General features: G+C 43.0%; 4 non-coding genes and 1 pseudogene across 4 annotated transcripts; 1 reads left to right on the forward strand and 4 right to left on the reverse strand.

Annotated features, from left to right (window-relative positions):
* Positions 1-8,447: 8,447 nt before the first annotated feature.
* LOC115528996 (uncharacterized) lies at positions 8,448-8,627 on the forward strand (annotated as a pseudogene).
* A 1,467-nt stretch (positions 8,628-10,094) lies between these two features.
* LOC115528995 (U1 spliceosomal RNA) lies at positions 10,095-10,262 on the reverse strand. Its single transcript, XR_003973425.1, has one exon. It is a non-coding gene; the product is annotated as a U1 spliceosomal RNA (small nuclear RNA).
* Positions 10,263-12,089: 1,827 nt separating this feature from the next.
* Positions 12,090-12,253, reverse strand: LOC115528985 (U1 spliceosomal RNA). The gene has a single exon (XR_003973415.1). It is a non-coding gene; the product is annotated as a U1 spliceosomal RNA (small nuclear RNA).
* Positions 12,254-17,711: 5,458 nt separating this feature from the next.
* Positions 17,712-17,875, reverse strand: LOC115528986 (U1 spliceosomal RNA). Its single transcript, XR_003973416.1, has one exon. It is a non-coding gene; the product is annotated as a U1 spliceosomal RNA (small nuclear RNA).
* A 1,019-nt stretch (positions 17,876-18,894) lies between these two features.
* Positions 18,895-19,058, reverse strand: LOC115528987 (U1 spliceosomal RNA). The gene has a single exon (XR_003973417.1). It is a non-coding gene; the product is annotated as a U1 spliceosomal RNA (small nuclear RNA).
* Positions 19,059-19,595: the final 537 nt, after the last annotated feature.

Genomic DNA, 19,595 nt, shown 5'->3' on the forward strand with positions numbered 1-19,595 from the left:
AAGGCCCTGCAGAGGGTGGTGAAGACAGCGGAGCGTATCACCGGCAGCCATCTCCCCTCCGTGCAAGGCATCTACAACAGTAGATGCCTGAGGAAAGCAAAAAAGATTCTAAAGGACAACAGCCACCCAGGCTATGGACTGTTCTCATTGCTGCCGTCTGGTAGACGCTACCGGAGCATCCGAACACGGACTACCAGACTCACAAATAGCTTTTTCCCCCTGGCTGTAAGGCTTCTGAATCAGAAACACTGAACCTCTGAACAGTTGCCACCTCCACCTACTCCCTGCTCCCCCACTCATACAATTCACTTCATAGATATATTTGCACAATTTTAAAAACTTTTAACTTATGCTTAGCATTTCTTTTTAACTTATTCTCTATTCACACTTAAACTGCTGCTAGCCCTTCTACTGTACTCTGCTACAGAGATATATGTTGTTTTTTAAATTGTTGTATGTTAAATGTTACTTTTTATTGTCATATTGTTTTAGAGTTTTATGTTATTTTTGTTATATGTATGACGTCTACTGCGTAGATGAATGATGCTTGCCAAGTCGTAAGAATTTTGCTGTGCTGAAGCAATTTGGTACATGCAACAATAAACACACTTTGACTTCGACTTTGACTTTGACAATGGGTCCGCAGACGGTCTGCTGCTGCTGGCTGTACCTGAAAAAATATTCACCAAAGTGTTTAAAGTGTTTTGGGACTTTTTCCCCAGGCATTCATTTCATACTATATTTGTAAATGATGACATAATAACATAACAAGTGTTTTCACGCACTGGGCAGTTTATTCTGCTGGCTATACATAACGTATAGACAATGGAAGTATGCATGTTATAACCATACAGACAAAACATGAATGTTATAAACTAACCTGCTGAATGGGTCGCTGCTTCGGAATCCATCCTCAAATACAGCTCAAATACAGCTAATGTGTTGCCTATTAAAGTTCATAGAAACAAAATATCAACGTCAAAATGTAGCCCATGTTTTTCTTTACATTCATTGGCGCAACAACAACACTAGGGGGACTGTAGTGTTTTTTCTTGGCCTTTTTTTGAGGGCTGCTATGGCTATGTCGACTTCTGATTCATAAATATACGAGTGGGCTACATATTGATGTAATATTGGCAAGTTTAAGTCAAGGTAGGTATGATAGCTTTATAAGAGAAATGAATGACAAATATGGGTCAAATTTGAACGGACAGGGTTGGCCGGCGTCGGGGCACTGATTTGCGGATCGACCGTAACGTTAAATCAATATACGATAGTAGTACATTAACGGGGACACTTTCAACCTACATTTATAGATATTTGGCTATGTAAATGAGGCCGAATGGCCGTCGGCAGCACATTAACATATGAATAAACCCAAAGATAAACAAGTTCATTCACGGAAAAAGTCATTTAATAAACCTACATTAAAAAACATAGTTTTGTATGGCTAAGTTGTTGACATGAAGCGAACGAGGCTGGTTGTATTAGGGCAAAGAAGCCTCCGCAGTGAGTGGGAAGAAAAAAGGGGCAAAAATACATTAATAAGCTAGGTACGACAGATATGATGAATGAAAAGCACTCGGTGGGAACGAGAAGCACAAGCCGAACATATTAGTTAGTAATATTAGTAGGAATGCGACTCTTACCGGGTGAAACGGTGGTGACTTTTTACTTTTTTCCATTCGGCTGAATTCGCTCGGAGAGCGTCAAGTGCCAACGTCGGGGAGGGGGAGGGCTCTAGGGAACTGTAGACTCCGCGCCAATGGGAGGCCGCCATTGTCTACACTTCGGAGGAAAGTGTAGACTCCTGGCCAATGAGCGGCCGGCAAGTGTAGACAAGTGTAGACAAGTGTAGACTCCGAGGCAATGGGCGGCCGCCGTTGTCTACATTTCTTTTTCTTCTACATTAATGACAATGATTTGCTCAGGGGTTTGCACATCACTGCGGTCCATAGCCTCCCCGGGCTATGGACCGCAGTGATGTGCAAACCCTTGAGCAAATCATGCTTCTCGTTCTTTTCCCTTCTCAGATTACACGAGAAGGGAAAATAATTGCAATGAAAAAGCGTTTCAAATACAAAAAACAACAGGCAAAGTTACAGCGTTTATATACGATGGCCCATTCAGGGTTTGATGTGGCAGTAGAGATTGTGAGGCTAAAGAAGGAGATGATAGCTGTTACTGCTGAGGATTCTAAAGGCCTGCTTATGCGTAGCAGGACTAAACACATGGAAGATGACGAAAAATGTTCCAGATACTTCTTTAGGAAATTAGCCAGACCCAGGAACACTATGTCATCCATTCTGAATGAGGATGGAATAGAAAAAACAGAAACTAAAGACATCCTTGCTTCAATACATACCTTTTATACTGAATTGTATAAAGAAGGGGTGACTGACATAAACGCCTTGGAAGACCTCTTGAGTTTCTTAAAGCCAAACGTCGGTATTGCCTCTGAACTCGAAAGTGACTTAACTGTAAATGAATTGACCAAAGCCATACAGAGCATGCAAGATAATAAGGCCCCAGGAGCTGATGGGTTACCCAAAGAATTTTATGTTACCTTTTGGGATGTATTAAAAGACCCACTTTTAGAGATGTTTAATGAAAGTTTGCATAGTAATAACCTACCATTATCCTTAAGAACAGGTATCATCTCCTTGCTTTACAAAAAAGGAGACAAAAAAGACATTAAGAACTGGCGCCCACTTACCTTGCTTGGTGTAGACAGAAAGATCCTTGCAAAAGCCCTTTTTTTCCGCCTGCAACAAGTGTCTGGGCAGATTGTGGGGGAAGAGCAGACATGTGCAATACGTGGAAGATGCATGAGTGAAAGTCTTGCCTTAGTCAGAGATTCCTACCTCTACGCATGTGACCGCAGACTGCCATTATGTATATCCGCCTTAGATTTGGAAAAAGCATTTGACAAGGTTAGCCATACCTTCCTCAGGAAAGTCCTGGTTAAACTTGGTTTTGGGCCTCAGCTTAGAGCTTGGATTGACTTGCTGTATACTGACTGCTTAAGCAAGGTTGTTATCAATGGTCACTCCACTGACACCTTTGAAGTTTGCTCAGGAGTAAGACAGGGATGCCCATTGTCTGTTATGTTGTTTATATTCGCCATGGAGCCCTTGGCTCGGGCTATAAAGGAAGACCCTTCCATTCATGGTCTCCAAGTCCCTGGAAGCGGGGGACAGGAAGCCAAGCTATCCGTGTATATGGATGATCTAACAATATTATGCACAGACAATAAGTCAATCCTTAAAGTGCTATATTGGTGTGACCAATTCTCCGCCGCCTCTAGTGCCAAACTCAATAGGTCAAAAAGTGAAATCTTGTATCTTAATTGGCCTGAACCAAAATTTAACCACGGCCTGGTCCAAAGGGATGAGAGAATTAAGATTCTAGGACTAGAGATTGGGCAAAACATGGAAAATATTAATTGGGAGAAAAAACTACCAAAGATTAAAGGTAAACTGCTCCAATGGGAGCAAAGAAATCTCACCTTTACGGGGAAAGTACTGGTGATCAACTCAGAAATTGTTGCTTCTCTCACTTACCTTGCCGCAACAATTCCAGCCCCCAAGTATGTAATGACAGCCCTGAGAAGATGCATTTTTCAGTTTGTGTGGGGAGCGCAGCAAGAGAGAATTAGACGAGAGATAATGTATAGGCCATTACAGAAAGGGAGTAAAAATGTCCCTGATCTAGCAAAGAAAATGGAGGCTCTATTCCTGACGCCCATATTGCAGGCAGTACTAAACGAAAATAGGAGGAGTCTATGGCCAAATTTCGCCATGTTCTGGGTAGGCCATCAAGTCCTAAGGAAAGTGGGGTTAAGACCGTGCCTAAAAAGACCTCATGCAGAGAAGAGACCTCTGCTGTATGAAAGGGTGGTGACCTTTGGAAAGTCTGGAAAGTGGCGGGATGTTGGTCGGGTAGACCGAGCCTTCGTGGAGAGTTGTTTGAGCCCCGAACGGTCAAGACTGGTTACTGTTGGCGCGCTGGCTGAAGCCAGCTGCCTTAGGGTGTGGAGAAATGTCAATTCGCCATTTTTGCTCAACGCATATAGAGATCTCGCTTGGCAGGCAGTTCAGAGGTGTCTCCCTACACGAGATTTTCTGAAGAGACGGGGGTCATCTAAGAGCGCAAGATGTCCCAGGGTGGGGTGTGGTGGAGACGAGGATGTTTCGCATTTGTTGTGGTCATGTGGGGTGGCTCGGAGGGTTTGGAGCTTATTGGGGCCTTGGCTGGGTGACCTGTTTAGAGTCCCAACGGATTCAGATGTCCTGTATGGGGTTATAAAGAGTGGGGATTGTAAGGGATGGGAAAGATGGTGGGCCTTGATTAATTGCACAAAAGAGTCGATGTGGAGGTGTCGTAACCTAATGGTGTACAAGAGCCTTTTGTTTTCAGCGGAATCAATCGTTAATTTGAGCATAACCTTGGTAAAGGATTATGTGTGTAGGGACAAAGAACGATATGGAATTGTGGTATGTAAGGAACTCTGGAAAATAGAGAACACTGAGTTATGTAGAATTTTGTGTTAACATTTGAATGCGTTGACCTTGCTGCAAAATGTAACTATTTTGCTTTTTAACCTTTGAATGTGTTTTGACCTTGAAACCATGTTGTAAAATGTAACTCTGTGCCTGACTTAAATAAACGCCTAAAAATTGAAAATTGTAAGTCAGATTAGTTATTTGTTTTTAACACACACACACACTCTGTATAATGTAACAATCCACTTCTCTGCCTCCAGGTGCTCTGGGCCATCAATACCAGAAGCCGCCGACGCGCAGGGAGCTGCCGTCGCCGAGGCTTCTGAGAAAAGCCTACCTAATCCATGAGGCAGAGCACATTGAGGACTACCGGACACAAATCATGTCCACGTTCGGGAAAGTCCTCAAGTATGACTCCACCAGGAAGGTAAATTGAACACAGTGTAGAATGTTTCATTTAACAAGTGTCTCAATGTGCATCATTTAATAATCAATACTTCAATAACTGTATGAGCCAAAGACTGACTAGTTATTGTACTTATGTTTGTAGTATTGCATTTGTTATATTAATAACAGCATTATGTACACATTTAAAGTAGTGGCATATGAGTTTTGAAATATTGTTAGTGCAGATGGGAAGGGTTTTTTGATGGATATGCTGTTTATTATTTAGATTATAATAATTCTAGATAAATGATTAATGGAAGGGAGGCAGCTATTGAAAAAGCAGTTTGAATACACCCCCTGAGTTATTTTTTAATACTTTATTCTATACCAAATGTCTGACTCCCTTTTCTTTGTGTATTATCTGTCATCAGATCTGCAAGAAGCTTTCAGGTCACGGAAGAGGTGGTGCACCAACGTGGCCAACGAGCTGGGGCAGGTCCTCATGTCGGTGTTCACCTGCGAGGAGTCTCTTACGTGCCTGAAGCCCATGGCTGACGGCCTCATGGAGCGCTACAGGAGAGCAGGAGAGGGCCCTCCTGAGCTGATGTATGTGGACCGTGGCTGCTGCAGGGTGCATGGTGTCTCCTCTTTGGAGCATCTCTTCAGCGACTGGGCGAACAGTGGAATGATGGTGCGGCTGGACATCTTCCACTGGATAAAGCGCTTCGATGCGGCCGTCCGGACAGACCACCATCCTAAATATGCACTGTTTAAGTCTGCGCTCTCTGCAGCTGTCTTCTCCTACAATAAGGATGACATGGTGCTGCTCATCCAGGCCATACATGCAGGAAACATGACCAGGTATGCCTCACTGACTGACGCGGAGATGATTGAAATCTACGTCAGCAAAGAAGATCTCAGCCACTTTGTCAGGAGGATCACGTTGGGAGCCCAGGAGTCCTTCTTCCGTGTGCAGACAGCCATCAACAGCCTGAAGGGAGCAGCTGGGCTGGATGAGAACCAGGTCCCTCTGTTTAAGGACGCTGCAGCCATCGACCGGGTCTGGGAGAACCAGCAGAAGCACCTGGAGTGCATTCAGGATCCCCCAGGGAGAGACATGTACACTGTCATGAAGGTCGTCACCCGCAACAGTGTGCGCATGCCATACTATACCACCGTGAGAGGAAGCAACAGCCTGGAGGGGATCCACTTCTTCCTGCCCCGGATGATCCCAGGGCCCCACTGTGCTGCCGTCCCCTTCCAGGTATATCTCCTCAGTGGCATCGCACGCTGGAACTCTGACCGGGAGTCAGGCAGCGTTAAAGGCCAGAAGGGCAGAAAAAATCTAGTGTACATGTCTCCCCTGATAGATCGGCTTAACAAGCGGTGCCAAGACCTGTTTGGCGAGGTGGAGGAGATCAACTTCAGGCCTCCAGTTCCTGCTGGTGAGGAGCGCATTGGGCTGGAGTACCTCTTTGCCCAATCTTCCCAGCCCTTCAGCACTTCTGAGCATCACGCTCAAACCAGAGAAACGCTTCAGGCTGTGGAGGATGAAGACGATGAAGAGGAGGTTGCTGCCGACACAGAGGAGTCCACGGAAGATGATGTGGGCTACGCCACAGACGCTGAGAGCGACGACCTGGCTCCGCTGAAGAGGAATCTGGTTCTCACAGACCATGTGGTGGCTTCGGAGCACGACCCGTGTGTGGAGGACGTGTGCGGCCCCAATCATCTCCCTGGGTACCAACATGTGGAAGAGCTGAGCAGCATTCTCGTTGAAATTGCGTTGGAGGAGGGAAAGCTTGCTCTTAGTGACTCTTCAAGAGAGAGAGTAGTCAGCGCCTGGAACAAGCTTGACCTCCACGACCGCAGCATCCAACAATTTGACAGCCTCTACTCTGCACGCTGGGGGAACGCTCTGTTTGGCCGCACCAACGGAGATCCGGCCGAGGCCTCTTTGGTGCAGAAGCTAAAGTTTAACAAGCGCTTCTCTCCCGCCCACCTGCTTGACTCCAGGAAGAACCGGCTGATGTACTGCATCGTTAAACAGCTCTGGCTTCACCCGGACTGCAGGAAAAAGGCTCACGGCTCCCCTCTCAAGCACCAGATCACCACACTCTACCAGCGGGTGCAACAGAGAGTGACCGTGGATGACGCTGAACTCAGCAAACTAGGGATTCCCATCCTGAAAATGAACAACAAATCTGTTGCTGAGATCATAAGGAGACAGGAAGCCTTCTCAGCCACAAACGTGACGGATCGAGGTTTGTCTATCCTCCAGCGTCCGCAGAGCATCACCAGCACCAGCCTACCTCCCGCTGCAGAGCTCCCGGATGAGAGGCCGCACACCAGCCGACCTCAAGTGCAGTATGAGGTCACTCCATCTCTGGCTGGCACGCGGAAACGCAAAGTGCCGCATGACAACCTAGCGTCTGCACCCCAACCTCAGCAATCAATAGCGGCAGCGACAGCGACGGTCACCACGGTAGCAGGACTCCAGCCCCAGCCCGTGTTCCCGACACTCCGTAGACCAGCTCTTCCCCCCCAGCTGCTGCCGCCGCCTGTTTTCCTGCCGCCTCCCGCACTGCCACAAGCCAGATCTACTCTGTACAAGAGGAAAAAAACAGAGCTGGGCGCTACACGGCCCCAGAGCACAGTACAAAAGCACACATGCGCACTTTGTGGCCCGTCCATTCAAGGACACATAAAATACAGGAAAAAAAACATACTGTCAGCAATCCAAATTATCCACATCCAAAGGCCTCACTGGAAAGACTTTTGAAAATATCACAGACTTCCATATGGCAGTGGACGAGCTTCTGGCCTCTCAGTCCCAGGCCCCTTAGAGCAGCGCTCGAATGCTATGACACTGGGCTCTTTGTATATATTATATATATGAATATTTGACAGACACAATCATTCATTTTGTATTATATTTCACTATGCACCTTATTTCTCACTGTTTGAATTGTATATTTTAGAGGTGTTTTTACTGTTGTGCTTGCTGTGTTCTTTCTATATATTTAGCAGATGCAATCATTCTTTTTCCAGTTCATGACATATCTTTATGCACCTTCTTGGAAACGACTTACTAATTACTTCCTTAATGTGCAAATCACAAATGTCACAACTCATCAAAATCTTGTTTTGTGTGTATATATATAGGCTATATGCACTCGTTACCTCTGTCACAGGCATAATAATTCTCTTGCACTACGAGCTTGATGCCTTTTACACTGATCTCCAGGACAAGGCTTTATGTTCTATAATGTATATTTAATCTTTATCTTGGTTGTCATTGCTGTTTTAGATTTATATTTTAAGCTAATATTACAATTATTTATGTTTTTTACACCTGTTTATAAACCTGTGACAACCTATTTTATTATTGAAAATGTGAGTTATTAAAAAAAAAAAAATTGCACTCCAATAAACCTCTCTGACCTTTATTTTCATACAACAATTAACAGAATATAAAAAATCATAAACATGACAAGATAAGACAGTCAATCCCTCATCCAGAACATTCCCCTATTACAGTAGCAACAAACATAAAGGTGTAAGTGGCCGACAAGTGTAGACAAGTGTAGACTCCGAGCCAATGGGCGGCCGCCGTTGTCTACACTTCCAACGGCTATGCACTCGCCTGGCTCTCACGTCTACGAACTCCCCAAATGTGGGAATCTCGACTGCATAATTTCTGGTAGTGGGGGACTGCGTTCGCGCTCTCCCCTCATACATTGTGGAAAATAAAGTTCTAGGTTAAATGTTGCCTTAGTTAAGCTCTGAGACTTCAGGAATGGTGGGGTCTCTCCCACCTTTCAGGTGCTGAAGGGTACCTGAAAAATTATAAAACAAAGCATTTGCTTGTGTGCATGGAGTGCATTGAGCAAGTGAAGGAATGGATGTGCCGAAATTTCCTTCAACTAAATGAGGACAAAACAGAGATAATTGTATTTGGTTCTAAAACGGAAAGGCTTAAAGTAACCCAACACCTTCACTCTGTCCCTGAAAACCTCAATCAAAGCCAGAAATCTAGGGGTTATCATGGATTCAGATTTACATTTTGACAGTCACATCAAATCAGTTACAAAATCGGCATATTATCACCTTAAAAATGTAGCAAGACTTAGAGGGCTCATGTCCACCGAAGACTTACAAAAACTTGTACATGCCTTTATCACTAGTAAGCTTGATTACTGCAATGGTCTCCTTACAGGTCTCCCAAAACAAACTCTGAGGAAGCTTCAGCTTGTTCAGAATGCTGCTGCTAGAGTTCTAACAAAGACCAAAAAATGTGATCATATTACACCAATTCTGAAATCGTTACATTGGCTTCCTGTAAGTCAGAGAATTGATTTTAAAATCATGTTGCTTACCTATAAATCCCTACATGGTTTAGGCCCAAAATATTTAACTGAAATGCTTCCACTACATCAGCCTTTTAGACCACTAAGAAGCGCTGAGACCAATCTGTTAATAATCCCCAGAGTCAACACAAAACATGGGAAAGCAGGATTTAGTTACTACGCAACAAATAGCTGGAATAAACTCCCAGAGGATTTAAGACTTGCCCCAACTCTGAGCACCTTTAAAACAAGACTGAAGACTTTTATGTTTGCTATAGCTTTCTGCTAAATAACTTTGCCTTTATTTTCTATTTTAATACTAAAATGCCTTTTTAACTTTCTATTTTTTGCATGTTTTTCTTTTACTTACCTATAATTTTATTTTATTGTATGACAATCTTTATATGTGAAGCACTTTGAGTCTGCCTTGTGTATGAAAAGTGCTATATAAATAAAGTTGCCTTGCCTTGCCTTGAATGAAATAAATGTAAACACCTCTTTAAAATATGTATTCTGATTTGCTATTCACTAACACCAATCAATGAGAATCGCATTTGAAGGGACAATTTGAATGAGTAATAATTATTACTCATTTCCAAAAAGAAAGTTTGGGAAATTTAACAAACCGTAAACCTAAATTATCCACAATTTCGTTAAAATACCACGTACTACTGCCCAAAACTATGCTATTTTTTTGGTTACGATCATGATAGCAATGGTTGAGTTATGGCCGATACCATGCATAAATACCATTATGCCTTTAGTAAACCAATCACGAGTCCTCTAGAGAATTTAGAGGGATATATGACATATTTAGTATGCATATGCAAGTATTTAATTTCCACAATAATATCAGGGGAGAGCGTGAACGCAGTCCCCCACTACCACAAATTATGCAGTCGAGATTCCCACATTTGAGGAATTCGCACGGGTCAGCACAGCCGAAGTGCAATGGCTGAGCCTCGCCCTGGGTGAACCAATTTCAATTTTTAGGCGTTTATTTAAGTCAGTCAGAAAGTCCCCACTTTCCTTAGGCCATGCCTTAAGACCGTGCCTAAAAAGACCTCATGCAGTGAAGAGGCCTCTGCTATATGAAAGGGTGGTGACCTTTGTAAAGTCTGGAAAGTGGCGGGATGTTGGTCGGGTAGACCGAGCCTTTGTAGAGAGCTGTTTGAGCCCCGAACGGTCAAGACTGGTTACTGTTGGCGCGCTGGCTGAAGCCAGCTTCCTTAGGGTGTGGAGAAATGTTAATTCGCCATTTTTGTTCAATGCATATAGAGATCTCACTCGGCAGACAGTTCAGAGGTGTCTCCCTACACGAGAATTTCTGAAGAGACGGGGGTCATCTAAGAGCGCAAGATGTCCCAGGGTGGGGTGAGGTGGAGACGAGGATGTTTCGCATTTGTTGTGGTCGTTTGGGGTGGCTCGGAGGGTTTGGCGCTTATTGGGGCAATGGCTGGGTGACCTGTTTAGAGTCCCCACGGAATCAGATGCCCTGTACGGGGTTATAAAGAGTGGAGATTGTAAGGGATGGGAAAGATGGTGGGCCTTGATTAATTGCATAAAAGAGTCGATTTGGAGGTGTCGTAACCTAATGGTGTACAAAAGCCTTTTGTTTTCAGCGGAATCGATAGTTAATTTGAGCATAACCTTGTTAAAGGATTATGTTTGGAGGGACAAGGAACGATATGGAATTGTGGTATGTAAGGAACTCTGGAAAATAGAGAACACTGAGTTATGTAGGATTTTGTGTTAACCTATGAATGTGTTGACCTTGCTGTAAAATGTAACTATTTGCTTGTTAACCTTTGAATGTGTTCTGAACTTGAAACCATGTCGTAAAATGTTACTTTGTGCCTGACTTAAATAAACGCCTGAAAACTGAAATAATTGAATTGGTTCACCCAGGGTGAGGCTGAGCCATTGCACTTCGGCTGCGCTGACCCGTGCGAATTCTTCAAATGTGGGAATCGCAACTGCATAATTTGTGGTATTGGGGGACTGCGTGAGAGTCTGCATAAGAGTATACATCTAGTGCTACCATTTGAGGAACATATTACAATCAGCAGTCTTTCAACACAAATTACTAGAAATAAAATGATATAGTTTAAACTTGTTATATAATGCATAACAAGTACGGTCCGTCGGGATCGATTTTGCTGTATCTTGAAAGTTGTGGAAATTTAACAAACCTAAATTATCCACAATTTCGTCTACCACATACTACTGCCCAAAATTATTCTATTTTTTTGGTTCAGATTATGATAACAATGGTTGAGTTATGGCCGATTAATGTGAAAATACTAGTGCTGTCAAGCGATTAAAATAATTGTGCGATTAATCGCATTAATGTAATAATTAATAATTCAATAATTAATTAATGAATGCACAAATGTTGTTTCTATGCTAAATATCCCTTGATTTCTTTGTCCCATTAATTGTTCTCATTTTAATGCTCTTATCAACATGGAGAAGTGCATCGGCTTGCCTTGTGCAAATGTTTTTTTATTGATAACAACATTGGCATATACTGATCAAAACAGGAAGATACAAAAAAAAGGCCTATAGTGCAATTAAACGATACAAACATACAAACATACTGCCTTGAACATAGCAGTCAGGCTACTGCTTCTTTTTTTTTGAGCCAAAGAAAAAAAAAAAGTTTTTTTTTTTTTTTTAATAAAAGAATTGCGTTAATCGCGCGATAAAAAAATTAATGCCGTTAAAATTGGTTTGCGTTAACGCCGTTAATAACGCGTTTAACTGACAGCACTAGAAAATACCATTATACCTTTAGTAAACCAATCACGAGTCCGCTACAGAGAACTTTTATTTTCCACAACAATATCAGGGGAGAGCGCGAACGCAGTCCCCCACTACCACAAATTATGCAGTCGAGATTCCCACATTTGAGGAATTCGCACGGGTCAGCACAGCCGAAGTGCAATGGCTGAGCCTCGCCCTGGGTGAACCACCTTCTTGATCATGGTGTCTCCCCTGCCAGGTAAGTATGAGTTGTACACGGCTCTCGTGCTGTACTCATTCTCCCACATAACAGTCTATATGATGGTATTAACATTTTTTTGACTACAAAACAAGAACAACGGCTTGGCTATCAAACTGCAATCAGCAGTCTGCTTTCCATAAGAAACAATTAAAAGACAACATAGTGATGTAATGAATATACTTAGTGAGCATCTTGGTTGTTTCCCATCATGCATTTCTGTATTCTTCTGGGGTCTCCAGCTATAACAGTCTGAAGATACATCCCAACCCTCAGTAGTACTATTGAGGAACTTCATCAAACACATGTCAGTTAAAAGTCCCTCCTAGGCACACCAAATCGGACTTTCAGACATTCAGAATATATATTACGGCAATTTCAGTAATAACATTCAACATTGTTAAAATCTAATTCTTAACTAATTTGAAGTCTCAATACATTTCTAAGTTTTTTTTAATGCATCAATTGTAAAAACATGTCAAAAGTCTGGCATGGGCTTAATGGGTACCAAACATACACACAAGTCCATCAGTGTTCCTGTTGAGGATTGTATTATTTAGAGTTAAATGGTTTAGCCTGCCTCAGGCCGTTTTCCCCCTCCCTGCTGGATCCCTTTCGCTGACCCCAACTTCATGGATTAAGGGTGAATCTCATTCCTTTGCTCCAAAGAAAATCTCAGCCCTAGCCCTCGCTGTTGCACGTGCACGCACCGTGGAGCAATGTCCCAATACCTCTTTAATGTAGCTTTAAGGGGTAAGGGGGAGAGCTAACATCCCCTCAAAATTGAGATTTTCGATGGGCACCCTCAAAGCGCTTCAGTTCTGACTTGCTCCCACAATACCTTGCGAGAAAACGGAAAATCAAGAAATATCCTAGACAAGATGGAGGACGAAAAGATGCGACAGGATTGGAAAAACACAAATGTAAGTATTTTCTCTGTAATTAACTAGTAATTATTTTATTGATTATACTCTGCAGCCCAGGCCGCGGGCTTCGAAGCCCGGCCGCGGACTCTCGGAAGTCCCCGGCCGACTTTCGCGGAAGATCGCGAATGTCCCCGGCCGACTTTCGCAGGCCGCCCGACCCCGGTTCTCGGCCGGGATGCATGCCCGATCACGGGCTCTGCAGCCCGGCCATCGACCGGGCTGCAGACCGTGCTGCAGACCGGGCTGCAGACCGGGATGCATACGACCGGGCTGGATATCATGTCGTATGATATCCAGATCTTCCATGTTCTAGTGACTCCAGGTTAAAAATAAACTTTACTATACTAATATATTAGATTAGATTAGATTAGATTGTTGTTGGAGACTTCAATAGGACCAATATGAAGAAAGTTTTACCGAAGTACTATCAACACATAAACTTTCCTACCCGGGGTGATCAGATTCTTGACCATTGCTACTCACAGATTCGAAAGTGTTACAAACCCCTCCCCCGCCCCGCTTTCGGAAAATCGGATCACACCTCCATTATGCTTATCCCTACCTACAGACAGCGCCTAAAACAGGAAAAACCGGTTTCTAGGGCAGTTCAACGCTGGAGTGCTGAAGCCATTAGCACTCTGCAGGACTGCTTTGACACAACAGACTGGCAGATGTTCTTTGTTGCAGCTGATGGGGACATCAATGAATACACAGACTCTGTCTCCTCATACATCTCCAAATGCATTGATGATGTCGTACCTAGGGTCAGTGTTAAGACCTTCCCAAACCAAAAGCCCTGGGTAAATGGTAATGTCCGTGCTAAGCTCAAAGCACGGTCCTCTGCCTTTAACTCTGGTGACCAGGAGGCTTTGGGGAAGTCCAGATGTGTAGCTACACACGCCACCCTCTCCCACCTGGAAAAGAGCAACACATATGTGAGGATGCTGTTTGTGGACTACAGCTCAGCATTCAACACTATTGTGCCTGCCAAGCTCGTCCCGAAGCTCAGGGGCCTGGGTCTTAAAACACCCCTGTGCAACTGGATCCTGGACTTCCTGACGAGCAGACCCCAGGTGGTGAGAATGGGCAACCACACCTCCTCCTCACTGACCCTGAGTACCGGGGCCCCCCAGGGCTGCGTACTCAGTCCCCTCCTGTACTCCCTGTACACGCATGACCAACATCATCCTGAAGTTTGCAGACGACACTACCATCCTGGGTCTCATCTCTAACAACGATGAGACCGCCTATAGAGATGAGGTAAGGGTCTTGGCAGAATGGTGCCAAGACAACAACCTGTCTCTCAACGTCTGCAAAACCAAGGAAATGATCGTGGATTTCAGGAAGCTGCAGAGGGGGGGTCAGGACCCCATACACATCGAGGGAGCTGAAGTGGAGAGAGTCTCCAACTTCAAATTCCTCGGTGTGTACATCAAGGATGACCTAACCTGGTCCATGCAGGCAGGCTCAGCAGTCAAAACTGCACAGAAGCGGCTGTACTTCTTGAGGAGACTCATGAAGTTTGGCATGTCTTCAAAAACTTTAACAAACTTTTACAGATGCACCATTGAGAGCATCCTCTCAGGCTGCATCACGGCCTGGTATGGTAGCTGCTCCGCTGCCGACCGCAAGGCCCTGCAGAGGGTGGTGAAGACAGCGGAGCGTATCACCGGCAGCCATCTCCCCTCCGTGCAAGGCATCTACAACAGTAGATGCCTGAGGAAAGCAAAAAAGATTCTAAAGGACAACAGCCACCCAGGCTATGGACTGTTCTCATTGCTGCCGTCTGGTAGACGGTACCGGAGCATCCGAACACGGACTACCAGACTCACAAATAGCTTTTTCCCCCTGGCTGTAAGCCTTCTGAATCAGAAACACTGAACCTCTGAACAGTTGCCACCTCCACCTACTCCCTGCTCCCCCACTCATACAATTCACTTCATAGATATATTTGCACAATTTTAAAAACTTTTAACTTATCCTTAGCATTTCTTTTTAACTTATTCTCTATTCACACTTAAACTGCTGCTAGCCCTTCTACTGTACTCTAATTGTTGTACGTTAATGTTACATTTTATATGGTTTATTGTCATAGTGTTATAGAGTTTTATGTTATTTTTGTGTGTATGACGTCTACTGCGTAGATGAATGATGCTTGCCAAGTCGTAAGAATTTTGCTGTGCTGAAGCAATTTGGTACATGCAACCATAAACACACTTTGACTTTGACTTTGATTAGATTAGATTAGGCTTTATTGATCCTTTTGGGATGACTCCCTCAAGGAAATTGATTGTCCAGTAGCTTACAGAAAGAAACACAACACAATATTAAATTATATACAATATAAGATAAACAATACACTCTAAGATAACAATAAAAAGTAAAATAAAAAGTAAACAGTAAACAATAATTATAATATAAGATAAGATAAACAATAAACTCTTAAATAACTAACTATAAAAAGTAAACAAAAAACAGTAAACAGTAAACAATAAACTCTTAGCTAATATAGAAAGTAATATTAGTAACATTATTAGATATTAATTATTAATATTCTATAAGTAATATTATATATACTAATATATATATTATTATGAGTAATATTCTATAAGTATTATTATACTAATATATTATATTAGTAATATTACATGGTTAATCAATGTATTTTTTGGCAGTACTATATTGTGTACATAGCTATTACATATTGTACGTAACATATGGCCATATCACCCAGTTCTGGCATATAATTCCTAATTCCTTCTTATTCGTTTTCTTTCAGGACATCGTTGAGTCCACTGCCACCAGCCCCCCCACCTCTCCCTCATGCTCCTCCACCCCAGGCACCTCTTCCACCCCCCCAGACACCCCTTCCAAGAGGAGAGTGCCAGGGAGCAGGCGAGGCATGAGGAGAGCGAGGCAAAGTTGGCGGAATGGTGGAGAAGATGTGATTCTCCACCATTCTCTCAAAAGATGAGAAAGGGTGTGTGTATTTTTAGGTGTGCGTTTGTGTGTATTTTTAGATGTGTGGTTCAGTGTTTCTTATTTAAATAAAGTGTTTCTTCTAAAATGTTCTTGTTCTTAACCGATTATTATCTAAGGGTGCACTCACACTAGGCCTTCTGGCCGTGGCCGTGGCTGTTTTAGCACCTAACCGTGCTCAAATCTGCCAGTGTGAGTGTGGCCAGTCTCGCCAGGCCGGGCCAATTACAAAATATAAATACCATTTCAGGTTAAACATCTTTACAATGGGTCTTGCTCGTTGCCCGAGACAATGGCAGCCAGTCTGTCTCTTGTAATATTACCAGGGGTCTGGTTATCTGCTAGGGGGCACGGGGAGGCCATGATGACGTCACAGGGTAGGGTTGTCCCATTTGGTAGGGGATCGGTTAGGGTAGCAATGAGGCGTAGCAATGAGCATGAGCAATGAGGGTTAGGGTTGAGATGTAGGGTTGAGACAGTGAGCAAAGAAACGGGATTGGGCCTAAATCCCCCTCGCTGCCCCACAGAGACTAACAGGCCGGGGCTCCCTCCCCCACTGTTAGCTGATGAAACCTCTTCCCAGTCCTCACGCCCCTCCCTGCCACTCCCTGTCTCTGTCCCCACTTTTAGTTGATATGCGTGTTCACCTTTATCCTGTTCCCTTCCTCCTCCCTGCCAGTCATCTGCCTCTAACCCCAGATGTAGGGCCCTATGAAATCCGCGATAACGAAAACGCGGACGGAATCACGGAATTGGACAATAAAAACGGAATCAACTGATAATTTTTTTTTTTTTTTTTTTTTAATTATTTTATTAAGCAGGAAAGTATTAAAAGTAACAAAGTTACAATTTAAAACGGGCCTGTCTTAGTAAAATAACTGATTTCCAGCAGGTTCCTGTTCTTCAGCACATATAACATGCAACAGGGACAAGGCACATCAGACGTCACATTTACAATATGCAGCGGAATGCAGCGGAATTCGCCATTATTTTGGTGAAATTCAGTTTCGAGGGAAAAGGGAAACAACACAGGTGACATTAACGTCACTGAATGTTTAGCAGTCACTCGCACAACAATGTTAAAAAAAAATCCCCGGTCCACCACGCAAACAATAGGTCCCGCTCCTAACAAGAAGCCGAAGAAGAAGTTGAAGCGCCCTTAATTCAGTTCTAACCCCAAATTCAGAGCCGAACAATATCCAAAACACTTCTATCACAAATTACTAGAAATAAAATGATATTGTTTAAACTTGTAATATAATGCACAGTTGTATTCGCCACCAATACGGTCCGTCGGGATCGATTTTGCTGTACCTTGAAAGTTTGGGAAATTTAACAAACCGTAATCCTAAATTATCCACAATTTCGTCAAAATACCACGTACTACTGCCCAAAATTATTCTATTTTTTTGGTTCAGATTATGTTAACAATGGTTGAGTTATGGCCGATTTATGTGAAAATACCATTATGCCTTTAGTAAACCAAACCGAGTCCGCTACAGAGAGAACTTAAAGGGATATATTACATAATCACCAAAATATTTATTTTCCACAATATTATCAGGGGAGAGCGCGAACGCAGTCCCCCACTACCACAAATTATGCAGTCGAGATTCCCACATTTGAGGAATTCGCACGGGTCAGCACAGCCGAAGTGCAATGGCTGAGCCTCGCCCTGGGTGAACCACCTTCTTGATCATGGTGTCTCCCCTGCCAGGTAAGTATGAGTTGTACACGGCGCTCGTGCTGTAGTGATTCTCCCACATAAGAGTCTACGTCATGGTGCTAACATTTTATTGACAACATTACAAAAACGCCTTGACTAACATATTACAATCGATCTAATGGTATCCGGCAGAAATAATTCAACCACAAATGACCATTAACGTAATGAATGAAAGTATAACCTGTATCATCCACTGCTGTGTTCTTCTTCTGGGATTTTTCTATGAATAATAGCCTCCATGGGGCAACACTGCCCTCTGCAGGAGAATTGAGGAATGTAGTCTAGAATCGAGATGTCCAACACGCACGTCCAACAACAATCTTCTGCGTTCTTTCTACAAACCAAATGCAATGAAGGACACCTTTATGATGAAGATAATGTCCTCGTTATTTGTGTGTTTCTAAATGTCAATTATTAGTTGCAAAACAAGCCACACTGTTATTATGCATCTTATAATTCTTCCTTCTGACTTTCAGTAATTATCTCCTACTACATTGTTGCAGGTATAAAAAATTAGCCCATTGCAAAGAAATACAATTATAAGAACCGTGCACAATTTTAGAATTTTTAAAAAAGTTTTAATCACTACAGCCAGTTTTTATTTTTAATATTTACAATACAATTATTTTTTAATATATTAATTGATTGCGGCAAAAGCGCAAAATCAACCACTCCAAACCTGAACACCAGAGAAATGTACAATTTCATTAGCATTTGTAGACAGGAAGTAAGGAGGTCTCCAAAAAGTGCTGTCCCGCTATGACCACAGGGGGCGCTATGACTTGTAGTCAAACCTATATGTCCGTGCCCCGTATTATAAAAAAATCTGAAACTTGGTATCTTGGCCTTATTTGACGAGCTGAATCCTGTAAAGATCAGATATTCTGTAGTAGTGCTACAACACCATTTAATATGCTCTAGTCTACACAATCCAGCATTCTAAATGTAGCAAAGCGCAGTCAATTGACGAATTCTAGTCGATTCAATACTTAACTTTCTTAATTTTCCACAATATTATCAGGGGAGAGCGCGAACGCAGTCCCCCACTACCACAAATTATGCAGTCGAGATTCCCACATTTGAGGAATTCGCACGGGTCAGCACAGCCGAAGTGCAATGGCTGAGCCTCGCCCTGGGTGAACCACCTTCTTGATCATGGTGTCTCCCCTGCCAGGTAAGTATGAGTTGTACACGGCGCTCGTGCTTATGTGATTCTCCCACATAAGAGTCTACATCATGGTGCTAACATTTGAATAAAAACAAAACCACAATACCTGGACTTACAAATGACATTAGTCTGATATCTGTATCCCGAAGATACAATTCAAACATAAATGACCAGTAACATATTGAATAAAGGTCAAATATGTTTCATGCACTGTAGTATTCATCTTCTGGGATTTCACATAATTTAAAGCCATCATGCGGCATCACTGCCCTCTGCAGGAGCATTGAGGAACAACCAGTTTACCCTCATTGTTTTCTACAAACCAAATGCAATGAATGCCACCTTATTGTTAAAGATAATGTGCTTGTTATTTGTAAAAAAAAATACAACGAAATGTACATTTTTAGAAGCTAAACCAAGATCTTTTCCTAAGTAGGTATGCCTCGCTATCTATCTATAGCTATCTATGGGTCATGCTCCTAACCAAATCAACTGTTCCATGGACAATAAATTACATGTTCATATTAATAGTAGGCACAAATATAATGTCA

This window comes from Gadus morhua, chromosome 16 (assembly GCF_902167405.1).
Source record: "Gadus morhua chromosome 16, gadMor3.0, whole genome shotgun sequence".
NCBI classification, from domain to species: domain Eukaryota; kingdom Metazoa; phylum Chordata; class Actinopteri; order Gadiformes; family Gadidae; genus Gadus; species Gadus morhua.